Genomic DNA, 17,800 nt, shown 5'->3' with positions numbered 1-17,800 from the left:
GTTATGTGGATGAATTGTAGAGTGGTGAAGTCTGAGGTTTTAGTGCACCCATCACCAAGCCATATACATTGTACACAATATGTAGTTTTTTATCCTGCACCCCTTTTCTGGCTTCTGAGTCTCCAATGTCCATTCTACCACTCTGTATGCCTTGGTGCACCCATAGCTTAGCTACCACTTATGAGTGAGAACATATGGTATTTGCTTTTTCATTCCTGAGTGATTTCACTTAAAATAATGGCCTCCAGCTCCATCCAAGTTCCTGCAAAAGACATTATTTTGTTCTTTTTTATGGATGAGTAGTAGTCCATGGTGTATATATGCCACATTTTCTTTATCCACTCATTAGTTGATGGGTAATTATGTTAGTTCCATATCTTTGCAATTGTGAACTGTGCTGCAATAAGCATATGTGTGCAAGTGTCTCTTTGATATGGTGACTTCTTTTCCTTTGGGGTAGATACCTAGTAGTGGGATTGCTGGATTGAATGGTAGGTCTACTTTTAGTTCTTTGATAAATCACCATACTGTTTTCCAAAGAGGTTGTAATAATTTACATTCCCATCAGCAGTGTATAAGCGTTCCCTTTTCACCACATCCACACCAACATCTGTTGCTTTTTGATGTTTTAGTAATGCCTACACTGGCTGTGGTAAGGTGGTATTTCATTGTGGTTGTAATTTGGAATTCCCTGATGATTAGTGATGTTGAGCATTTTTTCATGTTTTTGGCCATTTGTACATTCTTCTTTTGAGAAATGTCTATTCATGTCATTTTCCCACTTTTACATGGGATTATTGTTTTCTTGCTGATCAGTTTTGGTTCCTCATAGAAACTTCCTAGAATGGTCCACGCCTGTATAGATTCACTGGTGAATTATACCAAACATTTAAGGGAGAATCAATATAATTTTTTTACAAACTCTTACAAAAGATAAAAGAGGAGGAACACTTAACAATTTATTCTGTGAGGTGAGTATTACCCTGAAATCAAACCACACAAAATCCTCACAGTAAAATAAAACTACAGGTCAATATCTCTTGCAAATATAGAAATAAAAATGCTGCAAATATTACAAATAAAAATTACTAGCCAACATAATCTAGGGGCATATAAAAGGCATTATACACCATGATTGGCTGGTCCAAGTGCAGTAGTGACACAAATAATTGATGACAACCAGTTACAGATTTCTTTGTTCCTTCTCCACTCCCACTGCTTTACTTGACTAACCTTAAAAAATAAAAAATAAAAAAGTTTAAGACAAAAAACAAATTATCATCTTAATAGATACAGAAAAATCATTTGTCAAAATGAAACATCCTTTTCTAATAAAAATGTCCAACAAACTAGAAATAGAAAGGAGTTTCCTCAATCCAATAAAGGGCATTTATAAAAAACCTATAGCTAACATCATACTTAATGGTGAAAGACCTTTTTTCCCCCAAAGAAGCAAATATTAGTAGATCCAAAGGGAGTGATAGAGAGCTATAAAATAATAGTAGGGTACTTCAACACCCTAATTTCAGCAAAAGACCGATCATATAGACAGAAAAATCAACGTACGACCAAGAAGCATATGAAAAAATGCTCAACCTAACTAAACATCCAAGAAAGGTAAATTATATTGACATAGTTTGATTGTGTGCCCACCCAAATCTCATCTTGAATTGTTCCCATAATCTCCACGTGTCTTGTGAGGGACCCAATGGGAGGTAATTGAATCTTGGAGGCGGTTACGCCCATGCTGCTGTTCTTGTGCTAGCGAGTCCTCATTAGACCTGATGGTTTTATAAAGGGCTTTTCCCCCTTTACTTAGCACTTCGCCTTGCTGCTGCCATGTGAAGGACGTGTTTGCTTCTTCTTCCACCATGATTGTAAGTTTACTGAGGCCTCGCCAGCCATGCTGAACTGTGAGTCAATTAAACTTCTTTATAGATTACCCGGTCTCTGGTATGTCTTTATTAGCAGCATGAGAATGAACTAATACACATATGATCTAGCAATCCCACTACTGGATTTATGTCTAAAAGAAATGAAATCAATATGTCGAAGAGGGACATCTGCACTGTCATGTTTGTTGCATTAGTATTCACAGTAGCCAAATTATGGAATCAAGCCAAATGCTCATCATCAGATGAATGGATAAAGAGAATATTATATGCAATGAAATAGTGTTCACCCACAGAAAAGGATGAAACCCTGTCATTTGTGACAATATGGATGAGCCTGGAGGACATTTAGTAAAGTGAAAGAAGCCAAGCACAGAAAGACTTGTGTACTACAACATATCACCCATATGTGGAATCTAAACAAATTGACTGATACAAGTTGAGAGTACAACAGTGGTTACCAGAGACTGAGGAGAATAACAAGAATGGGGAGAAGGGGAGAAGGTGGTCAACAGGTGAAATGTTACAGTTAGACAGGAGAAATAAGTACTGCTGCTCTTTTGCACAGTAGAGTGACTATAGCTAACAGTAATGCATTGTATATTTCACATATCTAAAAGAGGATTTTGTCGTGAATGTTCTCATGACAAAGCAATGATAAATATTTAAGGTGATGAGTATGCTAATGAACATGATTTACTTATACAATGTATACATGTATGGAAGCATCACACTGTACCCCATACATATGTATAATTATTATATGTCAATAAAAAATGAAGTTCATTAGCTTCAAAAAAAAATTGACAAGCTAGTATCAAAAGTCATATAGGAATGCAAGAGTACCAAAACAGAGAAAGTAATATGGAAAAAGAAGAACAATGTTGGGGCCTCATGATTTCTGATTTAGAAACTTACTACAAACCTATATGGTACTAGCGTACAACATATACATCAATGGAACAGAATTGAGTTCAGAAATAAACTCTCACATTTGCAGTTAATTGAACATTCAATGGGAAAAGAATTATTTTGTCAATGAATGTTTATAAAACAACCGAATATTCACACACAAAAGAATAAGGTTGGGCTCCTTCTTCCTACCACACACAAAATGTAACTGAAAATGTATTATATACCTCAATGTAAGAGCTAAAACTAAAAACTTTCAGAAAAGAAGATAAATTTTTATGAACTTGGGCCTAGCAAAAGCTTGTTACACACATCAAAATCAGTAGTAACAGAAGAAAAAACAAATTAGGCCTCATCAAAATTCAGAATGTTTCTGCAGCAAATTATACCATCAAGAAAGCCAAAGAAAACATAAAAATGGTACAAAAGATTTGCAAATTCTATATTTGATAAGGAGCTCAATAATAAAAGGATGAACTAACTGAAAATGAACATTTCTCCAAAAAAGATATACAAATAGCCAGTAAGCATAGGAAATGATACTCAAAAGCATTAGCCATTAAGAAAACGCAAATCAAAACCACAACAAGACACCACTTCACAGCCTCTAGAAATGCTATAGTAAAAAAGACAATCACAAATTTGTGAGGGTGTGAAAAAATTGGAACACTCATGTATTGCTGGAGGGAATGTAAAATGTTGCAACCATTTTGGAAAACAATTTGGGCGTGCTTCAAAACATTAAACATAGCCTTATCAGATGACCCAGAAATTTTCTTCTATTTATCTATTCAAGAAAAATAAAAACATATCCACACAAAAACTTGTATACAAATGTGCACAGTAGCAGTATTCATAACAGCAAAAATGGGGAAACAATCCAAATATACATCAACTGATGAAGGAATAAATAAAACATGATATATCCATACAATGGAATATTATTCAGTCATAAAAGGAATGAATTATTGACACCTAATACAATATGGATGAACTTTGAAAACATTAGGTGAAAGGAGTCAATGACAAAAGATCAGATAGCATAATTCATAGACATAATATGAAAAATAGATATTTAAGGGTTAATAAAAATGTTCTAAGTTGAGATTTTGGTGACTGCTGCATAACTGTGAATATAGTAAAGCCTTTTTCATTCTGTACCTTAAATGGGTGAATTTTGTGTGGCATGTGAATTATATTTTAATAAGGCTGTGAAAAATGCATATGCATAAAAAACTAGCTTTTGTTTTTCTCTCATGCTCCAGTGAGGTGCAGAAGTCAGAAAGAGGATGAGGAAGCCATCAGTTCTGCTTTTACCCGTGCACTCTTTCCTTCTGTAGTTAAAACTAAGTAAGAGCTCTCAGGTCATTTCCACAACATCCATCCCCTTTCTTATTTGTTTATTTCTTTGATGATGTTCAAGTTTCCTTTTTTTTTCCCCCTTCAGCACTATGTTTTATAAGACTGTCTGCAAGCCAAGGGTTCTTCTTGTGCCTCCATTTGTATGTAAATTGGTACAGGTGATGTGTTAAACTATAACTTTAAATTTGTGACTTTAAAATTCAGTTGAACACCATGCTGTGATGAAAGAACATTGAACTTTATGCTAGAGGTCCTGGTTAATCCAAATTCTATTCTTAGATCGAACAATCTTTTCTATGGTAACAGCTACCTTTATGGGCCTGAGGCTTCTCATCAGTGACTGAAATGCTTGTTTAAAAAAAAAAAATCCCTAACATTTTTTTTTTTTAATTGATGTTTAAAAATTTCCTGTCTCTATTTTTTTCTTCTCAGCTTTTTTAGTATTCAGGAATGTGTTACAAGAACTGCTAAAGGTCTGAATGGTCCTGTGTTTCTTAACTGTACAACATGTGGGCTCACTGCACCTGAAATTACTATAGTTCTAAATGTCAACGATTCTGAATATTAATAACCTTCTGATTATGTAAAGACCACATAGTATAACATTAAGGGGCCTTCTGGGTCTAGAAACTGTGGGCTCTGATCTCTTTCTGTTTGGTCATTGTATGATCTTATGACCTTTGGTAAGCTGTGTAAATTCTTTTTCTTTTTTTGAGACAGTTTTCGTTCTTGTTGCCCAGGCTGGAGTACAATGGCTCGGCTTACCACAGCCTCCGCCTCCCGGGTTCAAGTGATTCTCCTGCCTCAGTCTCCCAAGTAGCTGGGATTACAGTCATGCACCACCATGCCCAGCTAATTTTGTATTTTTAGTATAGACGGGGTTTCTCAATGTTGGTCAGGCTGGTCTCCAACTCTCCACCTCAGGTGATCCGCCCGCCTCAGACAGCCTTCCAAAGTGCTGGGATTACAGGCGTGAGCCACCATGCCCGGACTGTAAATTATTTATACTTCTTTTTCCCGGTCTAAAACATGAGGGTAAAAATTAAGATGTAAATGATAGGAATGTTTTAAGAAATAAATGAGTTAAGGTATGCAAAATATAGAACACAATACTTAGAATTTAGTAAGTTATTATTATTTTTTAGAAATGCCAATATGTTTTCTTTTTTTCAAATTACACTTGCTAGTATGGGCCACTTTTCACTGGTTCCTCCAAAGGAAAGTTAATATTAAAGCAAGGTATGTAGCTAATTAATTTCAAAAAAATTCCTTTAATGTTTTACATTATTAGAAAAATTAATGTTTCCCCTTGATTTTTTTTTTCTCATTTAAACATGTAGTGTCGATATGGAAGTGCTGGGAAGGGATTATGGAAGTGCGGGAAGGGATTATGGAAGTGCGGGAAGGGAAGAACGTGGTCCCTTTAAATGATACTGAAGGGAGAAGGAAAGTGCTGGGTAGAGGAGGTTGTAGTCCCTGGCTAGGGCTCCACCCCCACGGACCTAGGTGAGGACAGATGAGACCACCCTGACCTGCCACGCCCCCGTCCTGTGCCTAAAAATCCGTGAGACCCTAGCAGTCAGACACATAGGTGGCTGGACGGCAGGAGAGGAACATCAGAAGAGTAACACAGGGGATGTGGAGAGACAGGTACTGGCACGCCAGCAGGCCACCGACCACCAATGGGCAGAAGCAGAATGACGCCTGCAGGTTGCTGATGGACAGAAGCAGAACCATGCAGAGTTTGGCTGGGGCAGCCGGAGGAGAACCCAGGATGCGGAGTGGCCCAACTCCAGGGGAAAATCATCCTCTTTCTGGCTCCCCTATCTGCTGAGAGCTACTTCTACTCAATGAAACCTTATGCTCATTCTCCAAGCCCACGTGTGATCTGATTGTGGTACACCAAGGCAAGAACCTGGGATACAGGAATACCTTTGTCCGTGTGATAAGGCAGGGATCTCCTTGAGCTGACCAACACAAGCTGCCTACGGGCGGCTAAACTGAAAGAGCACCCTGTAGCATGCCCCCTGGGGCTTCAGGAGCTGTAAACATTCACCCCTAGACACTGTCTCGGGGTGGGAGCCCCACAGCCTGCCCGTCTGTGTGCTCCCCTAGAGGTTTGAGCGACCAGGCACTGAAGAAGCAAATCACACCCTATCACAGGCCATGTGAGGAGGACAAGGGAACTTTTCCATTTCAGTGTAAAAAGTTTCTCAAGGCCAAAGCTGATTAAACTCTTCAATAGAAACTTTATGAGCCTTTAAACTCAAGGAGAACTGTTTCTGGGCCTGGGTAACTAAGTGACACAAAGTCGGGGAGTAGCTCCCCACCACTTGGGGTCAGACGTTGTGGGAGAATCAGAGGCAGGTCTGTGACATTTTGAACAGCAGACTGAGAGGGATGGGTAGACGCATGACAGTGACTGCAACAGACGGTTTTCTTTAGAAGTACGAGTGTGCAGCCTTGAAGGCTGTCCAAGAAATAGCTGTTGACAGTTAGTGCAAGAGAAAGGGAGATTTTAATCTCCTTACAAGTTGTAGCCAGTCTATTTTTGAGCTGTATATATTTGGATCTGAGTGTTCATGACTCATATCTCTGACTGAAACCTATGCGTATACATTAAAATCTCAAAAGCAGAAGTTTGAGTTACATAAAAAGCAGACTTTCATTTCAGGATAATTGTCATACGCATGGTTTGAAAAAGTGGCTCGTGGGCAGGTTGCGGTGGCTCACGCCTGTAATCCCAGCACTTTGGGAGGCCGAGGCGGGCAGATCACAAGGTCAGGAGATCGAGACCATCCTGGCTAACATGGTGAAACTCCGTCTGTACTAAAACTACAAAAAACTAGCCAGGCGAGGTGGCGGGCACCTGTAGTCCCAGCTACTCGGGAGGCTGAGGCAGGAGAATGGCGTGAACCCCGGAGGTGGAGCTTGCAGTGAGCCGAGATGGTGCCACTCACTCCAGCCTGGGCGACAGAGTGAGACTCTGTCTCAAAAAAAAATAAAAAATAAAAGAGGGGGGGAAGAAAGAAAAAGAGGCTGGTGAGGGTGACAAGACACAACCGGAAAGTATTAGCAGTGAGTTTTAATAGCCCATGCTTACGTTTTGTAAGGCAGTGAGTTCCAAAATACTCAGTTTTCTCTCATGTTATATGTCAACCATTGCAGTTTGGCTTCTCTGCTGCTCTGTTTCACAGCTTTTCTCATTCCAGGACCCAGGTTAAAGGAGAACCTCTTATTTGAGATGTGCCAAGCATCACAAATTTGGATTTATTTGGGAAAAATCAAGGGAGCTGGTGAAAACACACAGTGGATCTTACAGCTTCTGTTCCACCTGGCATACGTTAACACAAGTAAGTAAACTCCTACACCAAGGCAAGTCACCTACCCAGACCTGGTGTCCACAGAGCCTGGATGTATATGCTTATCCTTCACAGGACACTGTAAATCACTTGTCTGCAGACGGGCTTATATAATCTTCCAAATTATTTAGAAACTAAAAGTAAGAGAGAATGACCAGTTCAGAACAATAATGCAATCTACCACACAGGTCAGTATGCCAGATTGTATTCTGCGATTTTCCTTGCTTTTATTTTCTATCTTCAGAAATCAGCCAGTTTTACATTATTTCACAACAAAAAGCTTTATGTGTTTTGTCATTGAATGATCTCAACTCATGTAGCATGACTCTTCTGTTTCGAACAGTTACACATTCTTGTTTTTGCTAGGACACTGGTTTTTCAGCTGGGACAGGCCTCATTAAATTTATGGGTCACTTGGTACTGACTCAGAAATAACAGTTCTCTAACTGATTCACTGCCATTTATGTACAGATTCTACACGATTTTCTTGCTAACTCTACCTATGATATTATAAATCATCATTCATGGGGATAGGACCGTGTTTCAAGTTAAATACTATTTCTGTGGTATTTTAATAGTGTAACAAATATATTAGATAATAGATAAGAATGCTTCAAAATATTCCTGCAGCTATCAAATATGATAGATGTTTCAGATGGTCTTCAGAGTCTTAATTTTTATAGCTAAACTTGAATTATTTCAAAGCATTTCTCTTTGCTATAATGAAACTAATGAGCAATGCAGTGAAAATTTATTTTAGAGTTCCAAAAGGCCACCATTAATTATCAGTGTTTTTGGCCGGGCACGGTGGTTCATGCCTGTAATCCCAGTACTTTGGGAGGCCAAGGTGGATGGATCGCCTGAGATCAGGAGTTCGCTACCAGCCTGGCCAACATGGTGAAACCCCATCTCTACTAAAAATACAAAAAATTAGCTGGACGTGGTGGTGGGCACCTGTAATAATCCCAGCTACTCGGGAGGCTGAGGCAGGAGAATTGCTTGAATCCGGGAGGCAGAGGTTACAGTGAGCCAAGATCACACCATTGCACTCCAACCTGGGCCACAAGAGCGAAACTCTGTCTCAAAAATAATAATCATCATCATAATAATAATCAATGTTTTCATGCAATGACTATGTAGCCACTTCCTTTTCTATTTTGTTCAGCTCAGTTATTTTGTGTAACAAACTTTGCTCATTTGTCTTTGAAATTTATTCCATGGCCATAGTAACTTTTGGCTTTACATAACATTTTAATTTTTAAAGGTTTCACATTACTTTTTCACTCTAACTTCTTAGTAGCAGTGCAAGGTGATCTGCTAAATGATTTGTTGTAAAGCAACAGATTTTGATGTTTCATTGAAATATTATAATGTTTTTACCTTTCTATAGACCTATTCCATTTTCTTCATTTTATTTAATTGAATCTGATTATGTGATAATAAAAGCTAATAGCCCAGGTTCTTTAAGTACGTAAACATATTGGGAGAAGTCAGACATGTTCTGAAACAAAATGGACTTTTTATAGCTCTAATACCATTTGTGTTTTACTTTTTCAGTATATTAAGTGTAGCCTAGTGTCTAAAAGTAATTATTGCAATTTAACAAACTGTATTATTTCTAGACAAGTATTTATCCAATAAAACAGTATTAATATGTCTTTAGTTATTTTCCTGTAAGTTTTTTACATTTCTGCCTTTTTACTGAGGAATTTTGTGGGTTTTTTCATAGGAGAAATCCCTATCTTTTTATCAAATTTCATAATCTTAATTTAGAATAGTTACAATTATTGCCATGATCTCGTGCCAACTACTTAATTTTACTAAATCTTAACTCTATCAATTTTTGGATAATTAAAAAATCATTTTAACAAAGTTAATTTCTGAAGACATGCTAGTGCCATACGCTCTGTCACTGCCCCCTTCTTTCTCAACTCTCTTTTCTTTCCTGCTTCTCCTTTTTATATCGATAGACAATTTCAATTTTCTTTTCTTCTTTTCTAGTCTTTTGTGTTTTGTGTCATTTCCCCCACTTTCTCTTTCTTCCAGCTTTTCTTCCTTTACTTTGGTCCATCATTCATTTTTCATCCCCATTTATTTATCTAATATCATTCTTGGAATTCGTATCTACTTGATGTTTTCACTTGAAATTTACTTGATCTTTCTCTTTGTCCTTTAATAATTTATGATTGCTGTCACAGCACACTAAAATCCCTGCTGCCTTCTGATGTCAGGGATGCTTTGAGAGGGCGCAAGTCTTCATTCTGCCTGTCTTACTTTTTCTTTTAGCAAATATTGAAAAACATGATGATATTTAGTGTTATAAAGGTTTTGGACAAACGACAGTTTCATAAGCTATTAATAGGTGGGTTTTTTTTCGTTTGTTTTTTGTTTTGTTTTGTTTTGCTTTTTGAGACAGAGTTTCGCTCTGTCGCCCAGACTGGAGTGCAGTGGCGCTATCTTGGTTCACTGCAAGCTCTGCCTCCTGGGTTCACGCCATTCTCCTGCCTCAGCTTCCCAAGTTGCTGGGACTACAGGCGCCCACCACCATGCCCGGCTAATTTTTTGTATTTTTAGTGGAGACAGGGTTTCACCGTGTCAGCCAGGATGGTCGCGATCTCCTGACCTCGTGATCTGCCTGCCTCAGCCTTCCAAAGTGCTGAGATTACAGGCGTGAGCCACTGCGCCCAGCCAGTACGAGTTTTTAAAAGTGAAACAATGCTTCTGGAAGACAAATTAGTTGGAAGACAAATCCATCAAAAACTTCTAAAAATATGTTTTGGAACAGTGATTCCATTAATACTACCAGGGATTTTTCTTAATATAATATTTTGACAACGTTGCAAAGATAAAGTTTGAGATTGTCATAGCATTATTAACTGTAATGTAAATTTGTAAACAACTGAAATGTCTAATCAATAAGGCATTGATTAAATGAACTATTGTATAGCTGTACAGTGGAATATCAGTCAATAAAATGATGAGGTAAGTTTATGTGACTTGAAGAGGTGTTTATGATGTATTGATAAAAAAGACAAATATAGAATAGCCTTATAGAACAACTTACTTTAAAAATACATTTTTCTTTATGAGCGCAGAAGGTTTGAAGAATATACAACTAAACGTTATCATAGGCAAGTGAAGCCAGACATTTTCTTTTATTTCTTTTTTTCGCTTTGTTTTCTGAATGTTAAATAAGGGGGAAAATCCATTTTCAATACTTTTAAAAATGAAAATTTCTGGCCGGGTGCAGTGGCTCACTCCTATAATCCCAGCACTTTGGGAGGCTGAGGCAGATCACGAGGTCAGGAGATCGCGACCATCCTGGCTAGCACGGTGAAACTCTGTCTCTACTAAAACATACAAAAAATTAGCCAGGCGTGGTGGTGGGTGCCTGTAGTCCCGGCTACTCGGGAGGCTGAGGCAGGAGAATGGTGTGAACCTGGGAGGCAGAGCTTGCAGTGAGCCAAGATAGCACCACTGTACTCCAGTCTGGGCGACAGAGCGAGACTCAGTCTTAAAAAAAAAAAAAAGAGAAAAAGAAAATTTCTGACCAATAAGTTCCTAATTGTGAGATCATTGTGTTAGGTATATTTTGGATTTTCAGAATTCTACATAAACATTACTGAGAAATAAATATAAATATACCACATATTTAAAATATGTATAAAATAGAAAAAATCAACTAAATTCAATTACATTCACTAGGCATGACATAAAGCATCAACATAGTTAGAAAATAACCTTTAAAAATGGATTTGTGGGCTGGGTGGGGTGGCTCATGCTTGTAATCCCAGCACTTTGGGAGGCCGGTGTGGGCGGATCACCTGAGGTCAGGAGTTCCAGACCAGCCTGACCAACATGGTGAAACCTCGTCTCTACTAAAAATACAAAAATTAACCAGGTGTGGTGGTGCGCACCTGTAATCCCAGCTACTCAGGAGGATGAGGCAGGAGAATCGCTTGAACGCGAGAGGCAGAGGCTGCAGTGAGCCGAGATCTTGGCACTGCACTCTATCCTGGGCAGCAGAGTGAGACTTCATCTTGAAAAAAAAAAAAAAAAAAAGGATTTGTGAAGCAATTACATACATGTAAATAACTGAAACAAAAGTTAAAATGACAATATCAATGATAGCATTAAAATTAGGGTATTTATTCTGTTTGTTAATATTGAAGATGTTGCATGCATTTCTACTATTCTGGTAAGAAAATCTTAACATACTAACTAGCTAACTAAATATATATGTGTATATATATGGGTATATACATATGGATGAATATGGAATTTTGATTCCATTACTTTGAGAACATAATTTTCATATGTAATATATATATTAGCATACTTATTTTATAAATCATATAACTTGATCTTATTACAGAGTATATTAAAAATAGAGATATGAAAGCAAATTGCAATATTGATTAACCTAATTCAAGCACTGCTAGAGTTTTTGGAGTATCATTCTAGTTTCCTAGTTTTAGTATTAGTATACATAGCTATTAATAATATCATTTTTCCGGCTGGGCACAGTGGCTCATGCCTGTAATCCCAGCACTTTGGGAGGCTGAGGCAGGTGGATCACGAGGGCAGGAGTGTGAGACCAGCCTGGTCAAGATGGTGAAACCCTGTCTCTACTAAAAACACAAAAATTAGCTGGGCACGGTGGTGGGCACCTGTAATCCCAGCTACTCAGGAGGCTGAAGTAGAAGAATCACTTGAACCCGGGAGGCAGAGGTTGCAGTGAGCCGAGAGTGCACCACTGCACTCTAGCCTGGGTGACAGAGCAAGACTCCTTCTCAAAAAAAAAAAAAAAAAAAAAAAAAAGAATATCATTTTTCCAACTGTTGAGAATAACTTAAAGGAGGAAAATGTCCTTCTCTTCTTTCCACACTGAATAACACTATAGTAATGGCAGAGTGGGCCTTCACCTGCTCCTTTGCTGACTGTACTATGCCACCATTCATACCAGAATGCAATCACACTAGCCTTGAAAACAACCAGGGGAAAAATGGATCAGTAAGATTTAGGCATTTATCTCATTCTTCACCTTTTATTGCAAGTGCCATAACTAGATCTCAATTTTAGAAGATCTCATCCATAGCATTTGTTAACGGGCCAAAGAAGAGAGAAAACTGCTGATGTGCACGCTGTTTTCTGAATATGAGCTGCTGTGTGTTTTGTGGTCCAGAATTGGAGCTGACAAATCCTTGACCACACTCCCTAAGTCTGGGTTCCCTGGGTAATTTGCATTGTGAGTGGAAGCCATGACATACTTATTATGGAAGAAGAGCTACAAGAGTCCATATAAAAAATAATGGACATTCAACCAGGTCATAAACATCTGGGTAAAAATTATGTTTTGTTGTCTCCATCAACAATTTAAAGCAACAGCAAGACGAATCCTTGCAAAGGCACACACTCGCTGTCTGGGTTCTGTTGAAGTTCTAGTTTGTCATAGGTGCTTGCTGAGCTGGACGGGAAGAAGTCACACCTACCCACACATGCACTGCAAGATTCATGACATTGACACTTAACAAAAGTAAACTTAAGGCAAGCAGATGCAACATGTCAGCCATGTTTACTCTTGACCTCCAATGCCAGTGTCTTAGCTGGAGTGTTTAGGATGTTTAGGATGGGGATGGGGACACAGATTCCTGGAAATGAATGTGTGAGCATGGTGGGGCTTGCTAGAATGGAGAAGCTCCATTTTGAGCTGTGTCATAAGCCCAGCCTTCAGAGGAGGCCCAGCCTTAACTTGAGCTTTCCACAGTCTACAGAATGATCTTGCACCTCTCTCTACTTGATGTTTACCTTTCTGGGTATAGGAACAAAGGTCAGGCTACTTTGTTTCTTGAACCAAATTTAGAGTCAGCAAGATGACATTTCACCAAGAAAAAAGAGGAGACCCAGTGCTTCAGTGTTTCTCAGCAATATCTTTGCTCCATTTAATGACAATTTGAAAGTACCTTTCACCACAGCTTTTGCTCAGGATTCTCAGTAATCTATTCATTTATTTTTGTAGGAGTGAAAGGTAAATTGCCAAGATATGTCTATGACTTTCAGATCCAGAGTAAAATATGCTCTGAAATGAACCAGAGTTTCATGTTACTTTTGAGTCAGTAAACTTGGCCGGTGTTCATTCTTCTTATTTCATTTTAAAGTATCTCTTTCATTTTTCTATTCCACATCAGCTATAAGCTATAGCAAAATTTGCACATTATAGTTATTATTAAATTATTAAATTAAATTACCATCCAGGACAAGAAGTGTAACAGACTGCACTGTGAAGCTGGGACAATGATTATATAATGTATCCCTTCTTAGGTAATGAAATATTTTTAAGTGTCTTCATAGAACTCTCAGAGTTACATCTGATGAGATTATGTACTGATAATACTGCCCAGATTCTGGTTCTATTTTAAATTCTGAAATAATTTGTGACATTTTGTAAATCTAAAAAGCTCTTTTAAGTGAAAATTTGAACCAAACTTGAACATTTTCAGTATGTAAATCAATTCAGCTGGTTCTTTTTCTTTCTTTCTTTCTTTTTTTTTCAGAAAAGGAATTTTTTTTTTTTTTTTTTTTTTAATTCAAGTAACTGCAAATAGGAAACCAGAGGGGGAGCTCCAGGCTGCAACAAGTCATGGCTACCCCTCCCCAACAGAACAGGGGGGAAGGTGGCCCCTACACCCTTTAAGGTCGATTTGTGCCCCCTTGCTCACTCTGCTGCAACATCCTACAGGCAGGGCACCACCTTCCCTGGCACTGGGGTAGTTGGTCACCCAGCCTGCCATCCTCCAGCTCCTCTTCCCCAGGAAGAGTATCTTGGGGGAGGAGATCGCGAGCAGAACAGGAGGCAATGAGGATGAACAGTTGGCACTGGTAGCAGCAGCAATGACGGATGTTGAAGAATGCAACACTGAACAAAAAACAACACAACTGTCCAGAGGTAGTTTGTGAACAGAGGAAAAATGGAATCAGAACCTTGCGGGGCAGGGAGGTTGGGAGCGGGCAGGGTGAGCTCCTTGTTATTGGTGCCCCACATGAGGAGGGGGAAATGGCCAGTGGCAGAAGTAGGTTAGGGGAGCAGCCCCAGCCCACCTCAGGTGGCAGCCACAGGGCTCATGGGCCTCACCTGGACAGTAAGTGACTGCATCTCCATCACCACAATATGTTCTCAGATCCCAGGCAGAGGGCAAGGGGACTGTGGCCACAGTGAAGAGGGAATAGCAGACTCACCCCTCCTGCCTTCCTGTAGCCGAAGCGGGCTGTCCAACCTAGTGCAGGGACTAGGGAAGGTGGGGCAAGATGAAAGGTGTGAACCCCACGCGGTGACAGTGTGGCCGGGGGAATCCTGGGGGCCAGCACCCCCTCCACTGACCACACCGGCTGCTGTCAGGGCAGTAGGGTAGGGTGTGCCAGGATGAGATGGGGCTCTGGCCCCTTTTCAGGCCAGGAGCAGCCTCCCAGGCCCCACTATGGGAAGCCAGAGGGAACAGTGAAGGAGCAGAGAGGGTGCCCCCAAACCAAAAGCCCAGAGAGCAATATTCCCCCCACCAAGAGAGTGGGGATGCAGCAGGTGCGGGGTGTGGCTAAGTGGGACATGAGCCTTGTCCATGAGGGCATGTGTGTATGTGGGTGGGCGGGGGAAGCTGGGAACTGAGGCCGGGTAAAAACTGCTCCCCACTCAGCCCATGGGCGCCCTGCAGCGGCCGGTGTGTTGTGTAGTGTGGTGAGAGGGCACAGGTGGAAGATGGGGGTGGCGGCCAGAGGCGGTGGTGATGGTGGGCCTGGGGCGGGGGCAGTGGGGGCGGAGCAAAGCTGTCCAGTGTCAGAAGGAAGCTGCTCCTCCAGGCAGGGGCAGGGGGCACGCACGGGTCACTGCTCCTCCGAGGACTCCTGCAAGATGCCCTCCTCTTCCTCCCCCTCCAGTTTTGTGGGTCTGCCCCTTGGTTTCCTTCCTGGAGTTGTGGTGGTTTCTAGGTCTTGGCAGCGTCCTTGTTTTTGCTTCCCTTTGGTCGCCCAGAGGTCTCTAAGGTGTTGGCACTTCGCTGGGCTCCTTCGGAGGCTGCTTGTGCGGCCTGCCCTGGCCCCGCTTCTCAGTGACGTCCTTTTCCTGCTTGGAAGCCAAGGGCTGGCTGGACTTGGAGCGCGACTCGCTCATCTTCCCTCCTCTAAGGGGCAGGTGGAGGAGTGACGGCTGGGAGGGCCTTCTTGGAAAAATAGCTGGCTCGGGGTCCCAATTACAGGACTCAGCTGGTTCTTAAGAGTATATTTTATGCCTTTCTGGTTTTCAACTGGAAGCGTTAGTAATGAATATGAAAGCTTTTCCTGTGGTCTTCTCTTGCATTTAGAAGTTCACTTATGATTACATGTATTTACCTCTTTATTAGAAATGCTCATATTAAATAACACTATAGATCATCATCATATTGGCATTTTTATAAATTGATATAAATCCATGTAAACACATATGGAGAGTTTCTTTCATAGTTTTTACTTCTGAAAACAATGATTAAATTTACTTAGATTTTACCTTCCACTTTTAACCACTTTAAGAATTTTATAAAATTGCTAAAATTAAAAAATACATTTTAAATACTAATGATATTAGCAATTAAAATGTAAATAATACATTTACATAGGCAAAATAAACTTATTTCATCTCTATTATAGCAATATTTTGTTGTAAGGTTATTTTATCTTGATTGAAAAACCTGTAGGAAGGTGGATTTGGAAATTAAGTAGCATTTTATTTTACAACAAAATAAAACAAAATACAGAAAAGAGCACCAAGTACAAATACACAATTCAATGGGTTATCACATTGTGAATGTCCACATATGTAACATCCATGCCAGAAAATAGAAACGTTCCAAGTATTTGGGGAAATCCACCTGTGCTCCCTCCCAGACATGACTCCCCCTTTCTTACTCAAAGGGAACCACTATTTTGATTTCTAACGCTATGTGTGTTCCAGCTTTACCTGTGTTGGAACTTTAAATAAATAAAAATCCCTTGATAGACTGATGGTAGACAAATAGATACAAGATAGATTTGCGTCTGACTTGTTTTACACAATACTGCTTATAAACTTCATTTATATTGTTGCTATGTATTACATTGGAGAGTTAGAACCCATTTTGTTTTATCGTTGATGGGCATTTGATTTGTTTTCAGTTTCTGGCTAAGTGAACAATCTTGTATGTGTGTTTTGGTACACCTGCACAAGCCTTTCTGTTGTGTGTATACCTAGGAGTGTAATTGTTGGCTCAGACTGGATAATGTTGGTTTCAGGATTCCAGTACCAATTGTTTTACTAACAGTGTGGTTACTGAAAACAGGTTGTCTTAGTCCATTTGGGCTGCTATAACAAAATACCGTAGACCTGGTGGCTAACAAACAACAGAAATTTGTTTTTCGTAGTTCTGGAGGCTGGAAGTCAGAAATCAAGTTGTCAGCATGATAAGGCTCCTGTGAGGGCCCCCTTCCTGGTTTGCCAATGGCTGTCTTCTCCCCGAAGGGATTTTCAGGGCAGAAAGCGGCAAGAGGGAAGCCAGCTCTCTCATGTCCTGACACCAATCCCATTCACGATGGCTCCATTTTGGAAGGACACAAACATTCAGCCTACAGCACATGTTAAAATTCCTTGACAGTTTATTCTTTAGATTTTGTTTACTAATTATGTAAATCAATTTTATGATTCCCATATCAAATTTATAACTCAAGGCACAAACAGAAAAGTCTAGCTTTTGCCCCTGTCACCTTCACTGTGTTCCTTCCTTCCTCTGAAGCATCACACTCCAAAGGTAGCTCCCACAAGTGCTTCTACTCTATGTATTCAGTCAACAAATTAGCATGATGGAGGTCAGAAATGGGCTTCTATTTCTAAAATGGGTTTTAGAAATGGTGTTTACTGCTGAAATTCATGGTGTTCAAAGTATATGGATTAGCTAGATATATTTTCAAGATATTTGCATAAATATATGAATACAGTAGAAAAATACTGAGAGCCAAGTAGCCTAGGAGTGGAGCTGTGAATTGGATCTGTAAGTGGTCCAATGTTCGGCCACTGATTTGGAGGATTATTGGCGTCTGAATGTGAAACTTGGGTTAACAGAGTTCCGCAATTAGGATATTGTCACAGTTAGCCTCAGGTGAATGTTTTGGGGAAGGTACTGTGGACCTCATACAATTTGCAGAACTGAATTAAGACTATTTTATGCCCATTTTGTAATGAGTCTGTATGTGTGGGCAGATTTTCATCTGAGACTA

At 39.8% G+C, this 17,800-nt stretch overlaps 1 long non-coding RNA gene and 1 pseudogene across 4 annotated transcripts in view; one reads left to right on the top strand and one right to left on the bottom strand.

Moving 5' to 3' along the window:
* The window catches only part of LOC102144501 (uncharacterized), a 37,819-nt gene that overhangs the window by 2,129 nt on the left and 17,890 nt on the right, over positions 1-17,800 (top strand). For 2 of the 4 annotated variants that reach the window (XR_012426749.1, XR_012426748.1), the window contains exons 2-4: positions 1,820-1,913; positions 4,070-4,154; positions 7,379-7,519. This is a non-coding gene — a long non-coding RNA (uncharacterized lncRNA). Of the gene's footprint in view, positions 1-1,819; positions 1,914-4,069; positions 4,155-7,378; positions 7,520-7,603; positions 9,191-17,800 lie in introns of those variants that run through there. The other 2 variants (XR_012426747.1, XR_012426750.1) reach the window with 2 other exon arrangements.
* On the bottom strand, positions 15,355-15,689 carry LOC123569882 (high mobility group protein HMG-I/HMG-Y-like; annotated as a pseudogene).

The sequence above is a fragment of the Macaca fascicularis genome, chromosome 17 (assembly GCF_037993035.2).
Source record: "Macaca fascicularis isolate 582-1 chromosome 17, T2T-MFA8v1.1".
In the NCBI taxonomy this organism is placed as follows: domain Eukaryota; kingdom Metazoa; phylum Chordata; class Mammalia; order Primates; family Cercopithecidae; genus Macaca; species Macaca fascicularis.
The sequence above is the reverse complement of the archived record's forward strand: the minus strand, read 5'-3'. Positions and strand labels throughout refer to the sequence as shown.